The sequence below is a fragment of the Mobula hypostoma genome, chromosome 14 (assembly GCF_963921235.1).
Source record: "Mobula hypostoma chromosome 14, sMobHyp1.1, whole genome shotgun sequence".
In the NCBI taxonomy this organism is placed as follows: Eukaryota; Metazoa; Chordata; class Chondrichthyes; order Myliobatiformes; family Myliobatidae; genus Mobula; species Mobula hypostoma.
Window position 1 is genome coordinate 22,027,207 of NC_086110.1, and position 19,827 is coordinate 22,047,033.

At 42.7% G+C, this 19,827-nt stretch overlaps 1 protein-coding gene and 1 long non-coding RNA gene across 2 annotated transcripts in view; one reads left to right on the forward strand and one right to left on the reverse strand.

Moving 5' to 3' along the window:
* LOC134356144 (uncharacterized) overlaps positions 1-3,328 on the forward strand; it is a 44,586-nt gene extending 41,258 nt beyond the window's left edge. Inside the window, exon 5 of the long non-coding RNA XR_010020289.1 lies at positions 2,669-3,328. This is a non-coding gene — a long non-coding RNA (uncharacterized LOC134356144). The remainder of the gene's footprint in view (positions 1-2,668) is intronic.
* Positions 1-19,827, reverse strand: part of pard6a (par-6 family cell polarity regulator alpha) — a 78,147-nt gene that overhangs the window by 7,218 nt on the left and 51,102 nt on the right. The gene's annotated exons all lie outside the window — the stretch shown is intronic.

The window sequence follows — 19,827 nt, forward strand, 5'->3', positions numbered from 1 at the left end:
CACCTGCCAGATCCACTAAAAGTTGGGCTTCTGGTAATCAATTAGCCCTTGGAAAGTATTCCTGTCTCAGCACATCAACATTTACTTATTCAATGTCACTTGTCTCTGTGCATCTGCTCATCAGGGTTCAACTTTCCCGCACAGCCTAATTGCCTTCTCCACAGACGTTACCAGTTTTTAAAATCGTTATTCTCGCAAAGTCCTTCCCCCCCCCCCACCCCCGGAGGAAATCAGCAGGCCAGAGAAAAGAGTAAACAGTAAACGTTTCGAGCAGAGACCCTTCATCAGGACCGATGACTCAGCTTGGCTCTCATCGGAAGCTCACCATGGTGCTCATTAATACAGTCCTGATGAAGGGCCTTAGCTTGAAATGCCCACTATGTACCCTTTTCCATAGATGCTACCTGGCCCACTGAGTTCCTCCAGCATTTTGTGGAGTTTAAGTCTGAAGCCTCCAATAGTTCAAACCAATGGGAATGGGGCAAAATACTGCAACTTCAATAGCACGCAGGCAATCTAATTCACGTGGCACAGCCTGGACAAAACTGTGAAGTTATTTCAATAAAAGATACAGTACATTCTTTGCAAAACTGCTTTCAACTCATGATAAAACTAAAGCCAAATTAAAATTTTAGCTGCTGATTTATTGTGCTAAAGATACTGGATCAGTGAGATTTCCCTTTCAGTTTAACAACTAGTCAAGACAAACAGACTACTTGAATAAAGAAACTTCTCTCATCACAACACATTTACGGTTCTTTGCCAAGATTACAGATCATAGTATATAGTTCACTTTCACTCAAAGGTGTAATGACAAACCCCCTATACAGTATGCTCCATTGTGCTCTTAAGGAATCTTGACGGATATAATCATTTCATACCACTTGCCTAACCTGGTCTTCAAGTACTAAAGCAGTTTATAAAACTAAATCAGGATGTGCCTGGTCATCTGATTTTTGTTGCAAGATGATAAGCAAACACTAAGGGAAAGGGAAGTAGAGCAAAATGCAAAATATGCAACTGAAGTTAGCCCTTTGCAAAATGGAAACTATTCCGCCCGAGATTGGCATTGGTACAAATGTCGCACAGTAGGAATCAAATTATGACCATGTAAGCCCATTGATCATTATGTAATAGATTTAGTGCCTTGCAGTTGTGCCAAACAGATGTTGCGCTTAGATAAAATTTTCATAAGTGGAACTCCATTGAACAGTGTTAAAAATGGACATTACAATTCAAAAATAAAGTGAATGCATATATTTCCACACAATCTTGCAGTCATGTACAGTATTATACTGTTTTTTTAAATAAAAAAGTAAAATAGCCAGGACAGGTTACCTATTCATGTCAGTTTGAGCTACATTCAATGAACAAGTTGGAGTCATGCAGAATGAGATCTTGGTTTCAGTACTTGTCAATGTCAAACCTTAATACTACAACAAGCAGCCTGCACTATACCCATGACTTAAGGACAAAAAAAATTAGGCTAACACTCAAGTGCATTACCAAAGGAGTGCAGTGCTAACGTTTGAACCAAGATCCCACTAGCTTCTTTCAACTGGGTACAGAGGAGCCCATAACACCACGTTGGACGCAAGTGGAATTATACTTGTTCGCGTGGACTGTATTTGCCTTTCAGCCAGTACCATTTAATCTGTTGCTTGAAGAAACTTTGTTGACAAATAGGCCACCTTCTTTCCAACACCTCATTCATGCAGAATGAGATATTACATGAAGTGCAGAAACTGTGGAATTTACTGATGCTGTGTGCAAAGGGAATTCTGGGAAGGCTGACATTGACGAGTGTAGTATACTGTGCAGCTCAAGGCAGATTCACATAATAAAGGCTAGTGTCTCCAACCTGTCCCATGCCAACTGTGATACAGCAGAATACATACTTACCACCTCCATGGCCCACTGAAAATATTGCAATTCCTCAGCAAGGGAGAAGACAAACCCATTTGGGAAATTCCTGACTCATCAACACTATCAAGGGAAAACAGGGCCATATCAGCAAACTTCTGAATTTCTGAAGTATCCTCCTTTTCATTTCGATGATGAATTTAAACTGTACAAGTCCGAAGCCTGCTCCAATACCGTAGAAAAGAAATCCCACATTAAAACTAGACCTGGCCTCATACAACCTAACTCACTCCTGATGCTTTGTAATATACTTAGATGGCGGCAGTTGGAAAGCAAATAAAGTGTCACATCTACACCAATCTATCCCATGTTCTTTGTAGTACTTTACTCAGCTTGAGGTTTTTCCCCAGTTCTTAAAAAGCACAAGATATTTTTGGTGAAGTAATTGTGGGTGGGGATAAGGTGCAAGATCAGGCACGATTCCTTCCAATAAACAGTAATATTTAAAAGCATCAATGATATTTATAGGTTTCTGACCACAATAGTTTCCACAAGTCCAAGTGAAACATCTGAATGGATTGGATTGGCTGGGCCATTGGTCTCATTCTGAAAATGATCCCAACACCTATAAATACTTGGTGAAACAAATCATACCGCATCGTGTTTCACAAAGTGGTTGGTTTAACTAACCCAAGCCAGAAATGACAGAAGCTACACAGTAAGAAAAAAATTTTGCAGTCACAAGTTTAAAATTCCTGTTGTTAATTTCTAAGGAATTTAACATTGCCACATCATTTCATTTCAGAGGAAATGTCCTGGGTCCAGCATGCAAATGCCATTACAAAGAACGCAAGACAGCGCCTCTACTTTTAGAAGTTTGCGAAGATTCAGCACGTCGTCTAAAACTTGGACAAACTTCTACAGATGTGTGGTGGAGAATGTACCGACTGGTTACATCACGGCCTAGTATGGAAATAGCAATTTTCCTTGGACAAAATACCTACAACAAAAATGTAGTGGATACGGCCCAGTCCATCGTGGGCAAAACCCTCCCCACCATCGAGCCACAAGGAGTGCTGTTGCAGGAAAGCAGCATCCATCAAGGACCGCACTACGCAGGCCATGCTCTCTTCTCATGGCTGCTCTCAGGGAGGTGGTACAGGAGCCTCAGGACCCATACCACCAGGCCCAGGAACAGTTATTATCCCTCAACCATCAGATTCTTGAACCAGAGGGGATAACTTCACCCACCCAATACTGAACTGTTTCCACAACCTATGAACTCACTTTCACAGACTCCTAATCTCATGTTCTCGATATTTATTACTTTCTTTAAAAAAAAACTTACTTTGTATTTCAATTTGTCGTCTTTTGCACACTGGTTGTTTATGTATCTTGTTGTGTGCATTTTTTTCATTGATTCTATTGCGTTTCTTGTATTTACTGTGAATGCCCACAAAGTGAATCTCGGGACAGTATATATGACATATGTACTTTAGTAATAAAAATACAATGAACTTTAAACATACAGGGAAGGCTAACTATGGATGAATCAAGAGACACTGTAGATGTTCATCAATGCAGGTATTTTGTTGCCTAAAGTTAGGAGTGGATTTCCTTAATGGAGAAGGCCTGTGTGCGACTTTTTGACACGGGCAACCTGATACACGCACAGCCTTTGACAGGGTCAGAGTCCAGTGGCAGGATGTGCAAGATGACTGGGGACCCTTCACTGCTGCTGCCATGGGTCATCTTCTGCCAGCCCCACTGTCGAGGCCTTGGCTGGATCGCTCTTGGTCTGGAATCTCTCCCTGGACCTTACTGCCATGGGTGACTCTACCAGATCACCCCTTTCAGGATCTCAACAAGTCACAAGCCTCTCCACCACAAGGTGATGATCCACTGAGAAGATCAAAGTACATAACGTGCTCAATGCACGCCCACATGTGGTTCTATATAGGACTCTGTCGTCTCAAATAATGGCGTGGGGGGCAGCAAATTATAGGGGATATTCCTGTTACCTACAAATAACTTAAACACTAAAGTAGCTGGAGTAATAATTAGTAGGTAAATAGACAGTGAAGCATTTTGAGAACCGTTTTGTTTAGGATTAAAGAGATCTGGAAATACAATTGGGTTGTTATTCAAATACATTTTTAAAAAGTATTTTCACAAGTTCCAAAATCCTTTCTTTCCACACATGATCATCAGGATCGACTCAGCAAGCTTTCCTCCGGCCTCCGAGGATTCCTAAAATCCAAGACAAACTGACACCTTGTGTAGGTTAGACAAGATATACAGCCCCAGGGGCCAGTCCCTAAATAAGGCATTGGCCAGTCAGGAAAGTAAAGAACATTTTCTTGTCTCAGTGGCGGTGAAGCTTAGTAATTTTTTTTTAAACCCAATGGGCAGCTCAGTTACTGAGCATATTAACATCTAAAAAAAATAGGATGGTTTGAAGAACATCAAGAGTTATGGGATTAGTGCAGTAGAGTGGTTATGAGATCAGCCTGTTCTTGTTTTTATGATCTTTTGTTGATAGGTGCTGCCCTCTGGAAGAGTCATTAATCAGACTCAGCTGATTGTACAAAAACTGTGGCATTAAGAGAAGCATGGAAGGAAACCCAGGCGTCCCTTACTCAACATTACCAAAAACGTTGCAGGCCATCATACTGCAGTAGTGGGAGCCTGCAATTTGGCTGCCACATTTTCAGTACTGCAAATGAATGCCGAAGGTGCTTCACCAGCTCAAGAGGTTTTGGTTATGAGCTGATGGAGGTCATTAAAGGCAATGTACAAATGCTTTAATGCAAGAAACCACACCGACTGCTCACTGAAGAACAGCAAAGTTATTATTTGTCTTCTTGCTAACAGCAATGACATGGAAAACATGCTCCCATTGAGATTCAATTCAAACTACAATTTCTTGGCAGATTACAATACAAATTGTTAATTGGAAAATATTTGAGGTTACTTTAAAGTGTATATTACTGCTGCCAGGTTTAACTATCAGACTTGTACTACCAGGTATTAGTAGGCCTGCATTTTAATCTTAACTGGCAAAACTATTGTAGTCCAAAGCCATCAGTTCCTTAAAAATGTTGCACCCGTTTGCTCCTGCTGGCCATTAGGCATTATATGATCAATTGCTCTGTTTCAATTATATGGACTCTTCTTACAAAAACTGCCACGTCATACCAATTTAAGTTACAAGCTGTCCTCATTTGCAAAACTGTCTCAGTCAACGTCATGAGGAAGGAACCCTATCCTGGTTAGGTATCCTGTCAAAGTACAGTACAAACTCATACTAGGGACACAGAAACACAACCTAAATGTATTACAACTTCTTTTTAAAAAAAAGGAAGCAGATCTGTAAAAGTTTCCATCCATGATTTTCGGAGCCGAATACAAAAATTTTCTTCCAGTTTTAATCTTGGTACTGAGAATGTTGAGCAGGAAACATACTATTTTGTCAAAAATTCCAACCACATTAGCAAGGCATCTTACGGTGTTAAAATGTTGATTACATCAGCACATCTATAAACACATCTCTAACTTGAGAAGGATATCGTTGGAGGCAACATCTAAACACAACTAAAGAAAGAACTTTGCAAATGAGTTTTAAAAATTCTAAATTGGATTCTGATATTATATGATCATAAGATATGGGAACAGAAATAGGCATTTGGCCAGACTATGGTCTGCCATTTCATCATAGCTGATCCATTTTTCTTCTCAGCCCCAATCGCCTGCTCCTGTATCCCTTCATGCCATGACCAATCAAGAATCTAAAGTCTTGGCTTCCACAGCCTCCTGTGGCAACAAATTCCACAGATTTGCCACTCTCCGGAAAAAGAAATTCCTCCTCTCCATTCTAAAATGATGGCCCTCTGTTCTGAGGCTGTCCCCTCCAGTCTTAGACTGTCTCACTATAGAAAACAAACTCCCTACATCAACTCTATCAAGGCCTTTCACCATTCGAAAAGCGTCAATGAGGTCAACCCTCATACTGCTGAATTCGGGTCCAGAGCCATCACACGCTCTTCATATAACAAGCTGCTTAATTCGGGAATCATTTTCCCAAATCTCCTTTGAACCCTTTCCAGTATCAGCACATGCTTTCTAAGAGGCCCAAAACTACTCACAATGCTCGAAGTGAGGCCTCTCCAGTGCTTTATAAAGTCTCAACATTACATCCTTGCCTTTATATTCTAGTCTTCTTGAAGTGAATGTTAACATTGCATTTCCCTTCCTCACCACAGACTCTACCTACAAATTAACCTTCAGGGAATCCTGCACAAGGATTCACTAGTCCTGTTGCACCTCAGATTTTTAAATTTTCTCTCTATTTAGAAAACAGTCTACCCTTTTGTTTTTAAACGCAAACAACAGGAATTCTGCAGATGCTGGAAATTCAAGCAACACACATCAAAGTTGCTGGTGAACGCAGCAGGCCAGGCAGCATCTATAGGAAGAGGCGCAGTCGACGTTTCAGGCCGAGACCCTTCGTCAGGACTAACTGAAGGAAGAGTGAGTAAGGGATTTGAAAGCTGGAGGGGGAGGGGGAGATCCAAAATGATAGGAGAAGGCAGGAGGGGGAGGGATAGAGCCGAGAGCTGGACAGGTGATAGGCAAAAGGGGATACGAGAGGATCATGGGACAGGAGGTCCGGGAAGAAAGACGGGGGGGGGTGACCCAGAGGATGGGCAAGAGGTATATTCAGAGGGAAAGAGAGAGAAAAAGGAGAGTGAGAGAAAGAATGTGTGCATAAAAATGAGTAACAGCTGGGGTACGAGGGGGAGGTGGGGCCTAGCGGAAGTTAGAGAAGTCAATGTTCATGCCATCAGGTTGGAGGCTACCCAGACGGAATATAAGATGTTGTTCCTCCAACCTGAGTGTGGCTTCATCTTTACAGTAGAGGAGGCCGTGGATAGACATGTCAGAATGGGAATGGGATGTGGAATTAAAATGTGTGGCCACTGGGAGATCCTGCTTTCTCTGGCGGACAGAGCGTAGATGTTCAGCAAAGCGGTCTCCCAGTCTGCGTCGGGTCTCACCAATATATAAAAGGCCACATCGGGAGCACCGGACGCAGTATATCACCCCAGTCGACTCACAGGTGAAGTGATGCCTCACCTGGAAGGACTGTTTGGGGCCCTGAATGGTGGTAAGGGAGGAAGTGTAAGGGCATGTGTAGCACTTGTTCCGCTTACACGGATAAGTGCCAGGAGGGAGATCAGTGGGGAGGGATGGGGGGGACGAATGGACAAGGGAGTTGTGTAGGGAGCGATCCCTGCGGAATGCAGAGAGAGGGGGGCAGGGAAAGATGTGCTTAGTGGTGGGATCCCGTTGGAGGTGGCGGAAGTTACGGAGAATAATATGTTGGACCCGGAGGCTGGTGGGGTGGTAGGTGAGGACCAGGGGAACCCTATTCCTAGTGGGGTGGTGGGAGGATGGAGTGAGAGCAGATGTACGTGAAATGGGGGAGATGCGTTTAAGAGCAGAGTTGATAGTGGAGGAAGGGAAGCCCCTTTCTTTAAAAAATGAAGACATCTCCCTCGTCCTAGAATGAAAAGCCTCATCCTGAGAGCAGATGCGGCGGAGATGGAGGAATTGCGAGAAGGGGATGGCGTTTTTGCAAGAGACAGGGTGAGAAGAGGAATAGTCCAGATAGCTGTGAGAGTCAGTAGGCTTATAGTAGACATCAGTGGATAAGCTGTCTCCAGAGACAGAGACAGAAAGATCTAGAAAGGGGAGGGAGGTGTCGGAAATGGACCAGGTAAACTTGAGGGCAGGGTGAAAGTTGGAGGCAAAGTTAATAAAGTTAACGAGTTCTGCATGCGTGCAGGAAGCAGCGCCAATGCAGTCGTCGATGTAGCGAAGGAAAAGTGGGGGGCAGATACCAGAATAGGTATCCAACCTCACTCCTTCGGAACGCTCTGCTCTCCACTCCCTCCGCACTAATCCTAACATTATTATTAAACCCGCTGATAAAGGGGGTGCTGTTGTAGTCTGGCATACTGACCTCTACCTTGCCGAGGCACAGCGACAACTCGCGGATACCTCCTCTTATTTACCCCTCGATCGTGACCCCACTAAGGAGCACCAGGCCATTGTCTCCCACACTATCAACGACTTTATCCGCTCAGGGGATCTCCCATCCACTGCTACCAACCTTATAGTTCCCACACCCCGCACTTCCCGTTTCTACCTCCTACCCAAGATCCACAAACCTGCCTGTCCTGGCCAACCTATTGTCTCAGCTTGCTCCTGCCCCACCGAACTCGTTTCTGCATACCTCGACACTGTTTTATCACCCCTTGTTCAATCCCTTCCCACCTATGTTCGTGACACTTCTCACGCTCTTAAACTTTTCGATGATTTTAAGTTCCCTGGCCCCCACCGCTTTATTTTCACCATGGATGTCCAGTCCTTATATACTTCCATCCCCCATCAGGAAGGTCTCAAAGCTCTACGCTTCTTTTTGGATTCCAGACCTAATCAGTTCCCCTCTACCACCACTCTGCTCCGTCTAGCGGAATTAGTCCTTACTCTTAATAATTTCTCCTTTTGCTCCTCCCATTTCCTCCAAACTAAAGGTGTAGCTATGGGCACCCGTATGGGTCCTAGCTATGCCTGCCTTTTTGTTGGGTTTGTGGAACAATCTATGTTCCGTGCCTATTCTGGTATCTGTCCCCCACTTTTCCTTCGCTACATCGACGACTGCATTGGCGCTGCTTCCTGCACGCACGCAGAACTCGTTAACTTTATTAACTTTGCCTCCAACTTTCACCCTGCCCTCAAGTTTACCTGGTCCATTTCCGACACCTCCCTCCCCTTTCTAGATCCTTCTGTCTCTGTCTCTGGAGACAGCTTATCCACTGATGTCTACTATAAGCCTACTGACTCTCACAGCTATCTGGACTATTCCTCTTCTCACCCTGTCTCTTGCAAAAACGCCATCGTCTTCTCGCAATTCCTCCGTCTCCGCCGCATCTGCTCTCAGGATGAGGCTTTTCATTCTAGGACGAGGGAGATGTCTTCATTTTTTAAAGAAAGGGGCTTCCCTTCCTCCACTATCAACTCTGCTCTTAAACGCATCTCCCCCATTTCACGTACATCTGCTCTCACTCCATCCTCCCACCACCCCACTAGGAATAGGGTTCCCCTGGTCCTCACCTACCACCCCACCAGCCTCCGGGTCCAACATATTATTCTCCATAACTTCCGCCACCTCCAACGGGATCCCACCACTAAGCACATCTTTCCCTCCCCCCCTCTCTGCATTCCGCAGGGATCGCTCCCTACACAACTCCCTTGTCCATTCGTACCCCCCATCCCTCCCCACTGATCTCCCTCCTGGCACTTATCCGTGTAAGCGGAACAAGTGCTACACATGCCCTTACACTTCCTCCCTTACCACCATTCAGGGCCCCAAACAGTCCTTCCAGGTGAGGCATCACTTCACCTGTGAGTCGACTGGGGTGATATACTGCGTCCGGTGCTCCCGATGTGGCCTTTTATATATTGGTGAGACCCGACGCAGACTGGGAGACCGCTTTGCTGAACATCTACGCTCTGTCCGCCAGAGAAAGCAGGATCTCCCAGTGGCCACACATTTTAATTCCACATCCCATTCCCATTCTGACATGTCCATCCACGGCCTCCTCTACTGTAAAGATGAAGCCACACTCAGGTTGGAGGAACAACACCTTATATTCCGTCTGGGTAGCCTCCAACCTGATGGCATGAACATTGACTTCTCTAACTTCCGCTAGGCCCCACCTCCCCCTCGTACCCCAGCTGTTACTCATTTTTATGCACACATTCTTTCTCTTACTCTCCTTTTTCTCCCTCTGTCCCTCTGAATATACCTCTTGCCCATCCTCTGGGTCACCCCCCCCCCGTCTTTCTTCCCGGACCTCCTGTCCCATGATCCTCTCGTATCCCCTTTTGCCAATCACCTGTCCAGCTCTCGGCTCTATCCCTCCCCCTCCTGTCTTCTCCTATCATTTTGCATCTCCCCCTCCCCCTCCAGCTTTCAAATCCCTTACTCACTCTTCCTTCAGTTAGTCCTGACGAAGGGTCTCGGCCTGAAACGTCGACTGCGCCTCTTCCTATAGATGCTGCCTGGCCTGCTGCGTTCACCAGCAACTTTGATGTGTGTTGCTACCCTTTTGTTTTTTCTACCAAAGTGTATGACCATACACTTCCGAACACTGTATTCCATCTGCCACTTCTTTGCCCATTCTCCTAATCTGTCGAAGCCCTTCTGTAGCCTCTCTACTTACTTGAAACTACCTGCACTTCCACCTACCCTCGTATTGTCCACAAACTTTGCAACAAAACCATCAATTCCATTGTCCAAATCTTTATAATAGATTATAATCTGGATTTTGATAAAATTCCTCCAAGATTGTGGATCACAATTGGATTTATTTTTAAACAGTTCTACATTCAAGGTCACTCCATTTAGATCTTCAACTCCCTGGAATAAAAATTCTGCCTGTAGCAAATAAGCCAAAATGGGTATGTAGCAGGTCATAGTTGAGATGCAGTTAGCATGAGTAAGAGCAGGGAGACTAAAGGGAGAAAACTTTGGTATATTTTATAACATACTGCACTCCACTGGAGGGCCACAACTGGAAGAACAGTTTTAACTAATACTCAAAGCATTTGGCCATTTTATTTTGAATGACTTTTATACTTGTTTGATTTGTACCAGAGCCCATAGCATGAGCAGACTATGAGAATATTTAATCAGGAAACTAGCACTTTGAAAAGTTGTTGCAATGCAAGAATGGCTAAAAATTCCCTGTTGTGGGATAAAAGAAAAAAAACATATGTACTTGCCAGTTAACAATTAAGATCAACCAGAAATAATTCTGCAAGGCTTCCCTCAGCGAATTTGGGAGTCTGACCAGGCATGTTTTGTGGGCAACATTTAATGGGCTACCGGAATCAGATTTAATATCACCTGCAAGTGTTGTGAAATTTGTTAGCTTAGTGGCAGCAGTACAATGCAATACATAATTACAGAAAAAATGAAAGTGTACTACATATGTTAAATAGTTTAAAATGGTGAAAAAACAAGAAATGATATATTTAAAAAGGGAGGTAGTGTTCCTGGGTCTTGTGTCCATTCAGGAATCGGATGGCAAAAGGAAAGAAGCTGTTCCTGAATCAGAGTGTGCCTTCAGGCTTCTGTACCTCCTACCTGATGGTAACAGTGAGAAAAGGGCATGCCCTGGGTGATCAGGGTCCTTAATAATAGACGCCACCTTTCTGATGCACCACTCCTTGAAGATGTCTTGGAGGCTAGTACTCAAGATAGAGCTAACTAGTTTTACAACTTTCTGTAGCTTCCCTCAGTCCTGTGCAGTAACCCCCCCGCCCCCCCCGCATACCAGACAGTGATGCAGCCTGTCAGAATGCCCTCCACTGTACAACTATAGAAGTTTGAGTACTTCAGGTGACAAACCAAATCTCCTCAAACTCCGAATGAAATATAGCCGCTGTCTTGCTGCCTTTGTAGCTGCATTAATATGTTGCATTCAGGTTAGATCCTCAGAGATATTGACGGCCAGGAACTTGAAATTGCTCATTCTCTCCACTTTTGAGGATGAGGTAGTGTTCCCTTGTCGTACCCATCCCGAAGTTGTTGAATGGACGATGGGAGCAGCCTCAGAACCATAGCACCAGGAACCAGGAACAGACTAGGTGCTGAGTTCTGATGATGTCCTTTCAGTCCTTTTCTAACAAAGTTCACAAGTAATGCTTCACAACACTTTGGTTGCAGCTCCGAATGATCCAGGATAGTTTGACTAGCATTCCCCTCGACCACACTAAACATTCTCTCTGCAATCTCAGCAAGCTTTCTGCCAATGCTTCCCAAACTACTTGGCGGACAGCAAGAACAGGAGGGAAACAGGGACCAAAAGTTCACCTCCAAATCATACAAGTACCTGACTCACTCTTCCTTCAGTTAGTCCTGATGAAGGGTCTCGGCCTGAAACGTCGACTGCACCTCTTCCTACAGATGCTGCCTGGCCTGCTGCGTTCACCAGCAACTTTGATGTGTGTTGCAAGTATCAGCATAGTTGTTTTGTCTACATCCTGAAATTCCCAGCCCGACAACAATTCATGAATACTTTCAACAAAGAGAGCAGTAAATTGCTCACCATTAGGATTGGACACAATTCCCTCCCCCTCAGATTGGCTGGTAAAATGCCAATTCCATGAACAAAAATGAAAGGAAGTCTCAAACATGCAAAGCACTTTAGATAATTTACTTGAATAGGCAACAAATACATTTTGGATGAAATAACATGCCAACACAATTACAAAAGGAACAGAAGAATTAGTTCAGAGACTTAAAGACACTCATCTAGTTGATGTTCAGGCAATTTAGAAAGGGATTTAAAAAAACTAACCACTGTGACAAAATTTGCATTTTTGCCAAGACTACAAAATGTGCTACTCAAACTGCACTTGATCAGTGATTTCATCTAATAATGTTGAAATGAGCAACCTTTGAGTAAAGATTTAAATTTAAACTACAAGATTTAGACAAGTTTATTTATCACTCATGCTGCTGTCACACTAAAGCACGAAAGGAGAGCACTAAAATATTGAGATTGATCATATCCCATTCAGCCATAAACACTGTCACACATATGCAGGCACAAACCTGCCTTGACAAGTTCTACATGAGCCACAGACATTTGCCAAAATACAAATACAACCATTGTTACAATTTGTATATGTAGGTTTTCTCGTGCAACAAGTTCACCAATTCATTCTTACTGTCTTACAGGAGATACTCAGGACAAAGGTCATTAAGCTTGCCATCTACTGTACCCAAGATACTTATTCAAAAAGGAGGGGATTTTGGATCAGCTCAACTGAAAAGAGCATTTTCAGCAATTTACCAGACAGGACAAACTCACATCTCATTAACATTTCAAAACCCAGTAATGTCAAAACAAAAAAACATACGTTTTAATTTTAGTCACACATTGTATACGGTAATGCCTGGCAAACAATGTGATAACAGTGCTATCAACTGAGAAGTTCACAGAGGCAGTTCCTTGGGGGTTGAGATCAACTTCCTTCCACTTCAATTGTATGGATGCTGAGGAATTTAATGCAGGATCCACTGACTCTGCCAGATGTGAAGAGTACGTTTCAGGGAACGAGTGGTTCTGATACTTGGATACTGAGTGCTTCCCGAACATATAACCTGTGATATAGAGATTCCAAATGCTCCATTTGCAGCCATCACTCAAACAAGTTCAAACAGAACTTTTGTATTTCACTTACAGCAATGTTTGAAGAATTAAATCCTGACAAATATAGTCTCATCCACATGCACTGTACAAAGTTTACTCGAGAATGTCAATAATGAAAAGAGCAATCACATGTGAATCAACACACATAAAAGTTGCTGGTGAATGCAGCAGGCCAGGCAGCATTTCTAGGAAGAGGTACAGTTGACGTTTCGGGCCGAAACCCTTCATCAGGACTAACTGAAAGAAGAGCTAGTAAGAGATTTGAAAGTGGGAGGGGGAGATCCAAAATGATAGGAAAAGTCAGGAGGGGGAGGGATGGAGCCAAAAGCTGGACAGTTGATTGGCAAAAGGGCTGTGATAGTGAGTCTGAGTCAAAATGTGGTAGAAAAGTTGAAGAGCCGAAGAAATTACAGATGGGAAGCAGTGAGAGATGGTTTCACTGAACTCCCGAAGAGAAGATTTAAACTTCTTCAGTGTAGGCATCACCGGAAGAGGCTTCGCAGTAGTGAATTTAAAAATGCAAACACGAGGAAATCTGCAGATGCTGGAATTTCAAGCAACACACATCAAAGTTGCTGGTGAACGCAGCAGGCCAGGCAGCATCTCTAGGAAGAGGTACAGTCGACAATTCGGGCCGAGACCCTTCGTCAGGACTAACTGAAAGAAGAGCCAGTAAGAGATTTGAAAGTGGGAGCGGGAGGGGGAGGGGGAGATCCGAAATGATAGAAGGGCTCCTGTCTTCTCCTATCATTTCAGATCTCCTCCTCCCACTTTCAAATCTCTTACTAGCCCTTCTTTCAGTTAGTCCTGACGAAGGGTCTCGGCCTGAAATGTCGACTGTACCTCTTCCTATAGATGCTGCCTGGCCTGCTGCGTTCACCAGCAACTTGTGTGTTACTTGAAATTCCAGCATCTGCAGATTTCCTCGTGTTTATGATCACATGTAAATGTTTGTGGTACATTCTTTTAAGCATCCTCAAACTTCACACTGAGTGGCAATTATTGTAAACATCAATTACAGCTCAGAACAAAACTATGTTCATCTTACCTGATTATCTACTGTGATCAATTTCCTTTAAGCATACAGGCCAGCACAGATTATCCATTTGGCATCAACATTAAATTGCTTAACATCTTGATTTCTGGAATTGCTGGGTTACAAAGTGGATGGCTTTTGGATAAAATATTTTTCTAAAGGATTCTGTCAAAAATGTAATTTTGTTAAGAATCTGGAAAGACTGATGTTCGTGTCCAACCGATTTGGTGATAATCTTACCAGCACTTAAAGAACCCAGCCCTGCCAAGAAAAATGTGCCAGTAATGTCAAACCACTTAAATTGGAAGTCTTCTAGCTTGATAAACTGTTGTTCAAACTAAAGTCTACATGAAGCTGAGACATATAAGTCAGCTTGCTTCTCTCTACACATGCTACCCAACCTGCTGAACGTAGGCATTTTCAGACTTCACATTTCCAACATATTACATTCTGTTGCGTCTTTGGTACAGTCTTAGTTGATCAAATTTAGTGTGCAAAAACAGGAAGGAAATATTGTGCAAAAAAAGTTCTCAAATTCTGAACAATACACTTCCCAACCCAAATCACACATAATAACCAGAGCAACACACATAAAAGCTGCTGGTGAACGCAGCAAGCCGGGCAGCACCTCTAGGAAGAGGTACAGTCAACGTTTCAGGCCGAGACCCTTTGTCAGGACTAACTGAAGGAAGAGCTAGTAAGAGATTTTAAAGTGTGTGGGGGGGGGAAGATCCAAAATGATAGGAGAAGACAGGAGGGGGAGGGATGGAGCCAAGAGCTGGACAGGTGATTGGCAAAAGGGATACGAGAGGGTCATGGGACAGGAGGTCTGGGGAGAAAGAAGTGGGGGGGGGAGCCCAGAGGATGTGCAAGGAGTATAGTGAGAGGGACAGAGGGAGAAAAAGGACAGGGAGAGGGAGAGAGAGAGAGAGAGAAATATAATAAATAAATAAATAACGGATGGGGTACAAGGGGGAGGTGGGTCATTAACGGAAGTTAGAGAAGTCAATGTTCATGCCATCAGGTTGGAGGCCACCCAGATGGAATATAAGGTGTTGTTCCTCCAACCTGAGTGTGGCTTCATCTTGACAGTACCCACAATACCTGTCCTCTCGTTTTTAAACTATACATGAGTCCAGCATGGCTTGTTGGGTGGTGTATTTCACTGTCGCAAATGTCATCCCCACAGGAGTTAACTTTTCTCCACGCAAACACGAGGAAATCTGCAGATGCTGGAATTTCAAGCAACACACATTTATATTTTCTCTCTAGGACAGAGCGCTCTGCCTCAGACAGTTGAAGGTCGGAGGGGATGGTAAAGACCCGGTGCTGCTTTAACTTTTCTCCACTATAGGTTCTCAGTTGGATATCTGCAGAATCTTTGAAATTCTGTTCAAACTCATTTTGTGGAATGACTGAAACAACTGAGTCAGTGTCCGATTCCACTTTAATTAATTTGCCGGTTACTTCTGGTGTAAGCCATATTGCTTGCCTATTGTCAGCTTTCACATTGTAAATCAAGGCTAGCCAGCCCTATGTCACACATCATTATCAGATTTCTCATCAACTGTACACAGATTAGTCCTTTTTGAAACTACACCTTGACTTTTTATCCTTCTCGTCCCTTTGGACTCCATTTATCCAGACCTGCTTTTTATACATGTCCTACTTTGTTGCATTTTCTGCAAGTTTCACCTTTAAATAACCCCTTACACAGTGGTAACACAATTTGTTCAGGCAGGCCAGCTTCTGTCTAGACGCTGCAATTTTGCTCACACTCACCTCCATTCCTGACTGCAACTCAATTGCGTCCGTCTGCTGTTTCCATTGATTCATTTAAAAGAGCAGTTGAAATAGCTGAAAGCTGTGCTTCAGTTAGGGGTAATTTTTTAAAAATGCTTTCTTGTAAGATTCCTCAAACTAAACATCTCCCAGTGAATCATTAAGACCTTTACCAAGCTGATAATGCTCAGATTGTCTCTTCAGTTCAACCATACGAGCTGAAAGAGACTCCCCTTTCTTTTGATTCTGCTTATGAGACCTAAAGTTTCTGCGATCAACAATGCATTTGGTTCCAAATTCTCCCATATTATTTTCACTACATCAACAAAGCTAATTTCGGCTGCTTTGGTTGGAGCAGTCAAATCAAGCAAACTGCTTTTCCATCTATTGTACTCAGCAAAACTGGTTCTTATTTCTTCTTGGCTAATCCATTTTCCTTAAAATGCTGCCCAATCCATTCAGCATACATATTCCAGTTCTCTTGTGCAATTGTACATCTTTCCAGTGTAGCCAGCCATTTCCGCTTTTATTCTATTTTTATGACCACCACCCATATTTACTGCTCATGAACCCATGAATTCTAGTTTTCTGCCCTTTTTAAAATATATAAACAGGACCATATTTTCTCTTCCTCCCCCCACCACCCCAAAAGAGAGATGTTGTGCTGCTTTTTCACCTTCCTCTTGAACATCTTGCAACGCTTTTTTTAAAACTCAAAGCACAGCGAGACATTCAACAGGTTGATAGTCATCTTGGGTTAGTTTTTAAAATACCTCAAAGCCTCTGTTTTGCTTTGTAACTCCAAAACAAACTGAATCACAACAAGAACAAGGAGCCAGGAGATAACCATCTAACTTTGTTTTTACTCGAAGTGAGGCACGTACACACGTTGTGGTGACGTAGTGACATATGCCATTTACGTACTTTTAAAAGTACATATAGCCTGCAAAACATTAAAAATGCTTAATCAATACATTTACAATATTACTGAAATATTAACTACATAGCAATTGTATTCCAGATAGTTTTCTTTCATACAAATGCAGCACGTGGGCTGCATTTTGTTCCTTCTGCAGCCTCAGCGTCTTGCATGCCACCCCTAATCAGTACAGTGATTTTGCCCACAGCCTAGACTCGCACCTGAAAATTGGCTACTTGGGCATGTCTCAGTAATTTTTTTTATTAAAAGGCATTGTCCATTGTACTCCAGTGATTTTCAGTTCCAGCTTTAGAAAGGAAAAGCTAAGAAGCATTCTAAAAGACTACAAATGTTATACAAGTCCTAAACAACCCTTTCCAGATTTACAGCAGTAATAATTGCAGGTGACAACAGTAATGTTATCATCAATAACTACAGAACATGGCAGGAAGATAACTAAACTGTAGATATCTGGCATTATTATGCACCACAGCAATCTCATGAGACCAAAGCTGAACCCCCAAGCAGTAGTGACTGGAATCCTTTAAGAATTTATAGTTTTGTGTTTGAAGTCTTTATTGGGATACTAATAGTGATATCACCACAAATAAGACTTTGAATACAACATTATCATAAAACTAACTTCAGATCTAAGTAATCAATAGAATTATAATCGCAATATAGCACTTGACATTAACATGCAAGCCCAATATCCTCTTTAAAACAGCAGCATCTGCAGATTTTTAGTACAATCTAACAATTTACTACTAGACTTTACATTTAATTTCAATCGGTCTTCCCTTAAAAACAAGCAACAGCAGCACAAGGAGCCAAATAATAACCAATTCCATCTGGTAGCTGCTTTATTCTTAATAAAATAATGGATCCCAAATGTGACCCTAAATACTTCAGAAACAGGGCCATATCTCAAATCACAATGCTTCTGCATGTGCATCAGTAATTGGGAGGAAGGAATTTTTCATTTCTCTGTAAACAGTTTGCTTTACAGCAAAAATTGCTTGTACAATTTTTTTAAATGGTCTATAGTTGAGGTCTATAGTATTATGAAGGAGCAGTCCTGATTAAAGCAATAGCCATTATTATTCCCTCCATAATGGCTTCTGGACTAGCATATCTGGAGAGAGTCTTTTCCTTTAGAAGCTCTCGTCTGTTTTTTCATGGTTCGCATTACCCTGGGTTTAGTAGTGCGCACTTAACCAACTATCACACATCTAGGCCTATTAACAGTTTTTTTTATAAAAACCTGCAGTGAATCCTTGCTGCAAGTACCCCCGCTTTCTTAGAAGATTTGGCTATCCGATATTGCACTGTTTCAATCTGTTTAAAATGTTAAATAACCATGAGGCTCATCCATACAACTCCCACAAAACGCTGGAGGAACTCAGCAGGCCTGCCGAAGGGTCTCAGCCCGAAATGTCAACTGTACTTCTTCCCCGCCCCCATAGATGCTGCCTGGCCTGCTGAGTTCCTCCAGCATTTTGTGTGTGTTGCGCGGATTTCCAGCATCCGTAGATTTTCTCATCGATATGATGGCCAACTATTTAACTCTGATTAGAAACCAAACTGTTGCAGAAATCCAAGTCTTTACCTTCTCTTATTTTATAATTCATCTGTTGCAAAGATTGTCTTGCAAACCATGCAGGAGAGAAATCTGATAACATCAGGTCTTCATTCTGAAATATTCATTCAGCCCTTCCACAAATCCAACCCAACTTACTGAGTATTTTCCATTTTCACTGTTTGTGCAGGGTAGGGAGCCAGCTGCATCCTACCGACAACCTTGGCCAACTTTGGTCCATCCTTAGTCTTTATTACCAGGGCACTTATCCTTTTGTAAGAAAGAATGTGCAACATCAGTTATGTGCTCACCCTTTAATCAGTTTCCCGTCATCATGTCTTCTTTCAAATTCTTCACATCCTCACCAACCCCCTTCCACAGCCATGCTAGAATCTAGCATATTTGCATTTTTCCAATTCTGGCCACAAACATCACCAACTTTACCAGTAATACCATAGCACGGAGTTAAAGTTTTGATTTCCTTCTAAACCTCTGTCTCATCCATCTCCACCAATATTCCCGACTGTGTGCAACATTGTTTGTTAACACTCATATAAAATGCCGTGGAACAGATTTTCCTTTGAGTGCTAATTAACTGCAAATTGTTTGACGTCAAGATACAAGAATAGAAATTAATACTGCTTGGCATCTGCACAACGATCACAAGGAATGCATTTCTGTGACATTCTCCAACTATTAAGACTGAAGTTTATCATCAGGTCATACTGAAAAATTTAACAACACATTTAAGAATGTGGTATTTTTGACTCCAGATTGCTACATCAACACACTGAAGTTTGTGATACTGAAGTTTATAACTGTTACTTGAACACCAAATCACCTTAGGAAATTTTGCGACCTCGTAAAATATCAAAGATCTTTAAAGTCAATGAAATTTGAAAGCTCATCTTCCATGCTTGTCAGTCAGTATTATGTCAAAAGTGATGTCACAGACAATAAATTACTTTTTTTTAAAGTTACCAAGCTGTGAAATAGCACAAATGCATTTACGCATTGCAAAACTAGAAAAATATTGTTCAGAACATCAGTAATGCTTGCATTTGGAACGTCATGGGATTGTTTGGCACAAACAAAGCAAACAAACACATTTCATCTGGGAATAGCGTCTGCATGGTAACATAGCAGTTTCTGTAATGCTATTGCAGTGCCAGTCATCACTGATCAGGGTTCAATTCCCGTTACTGCCTGTAAGGAGTTTGTATGTGGATTTCCTCTGGGGATTCCAATTTCCTCCCACACCCCAAAGACCTACTGTTAGGGTTAGTGACTTGTAGGCATGGTATGTCAGCTCTGGGAGCCTGGCAACACTTCTGGGCTGCCCAGACGATCCTCACTG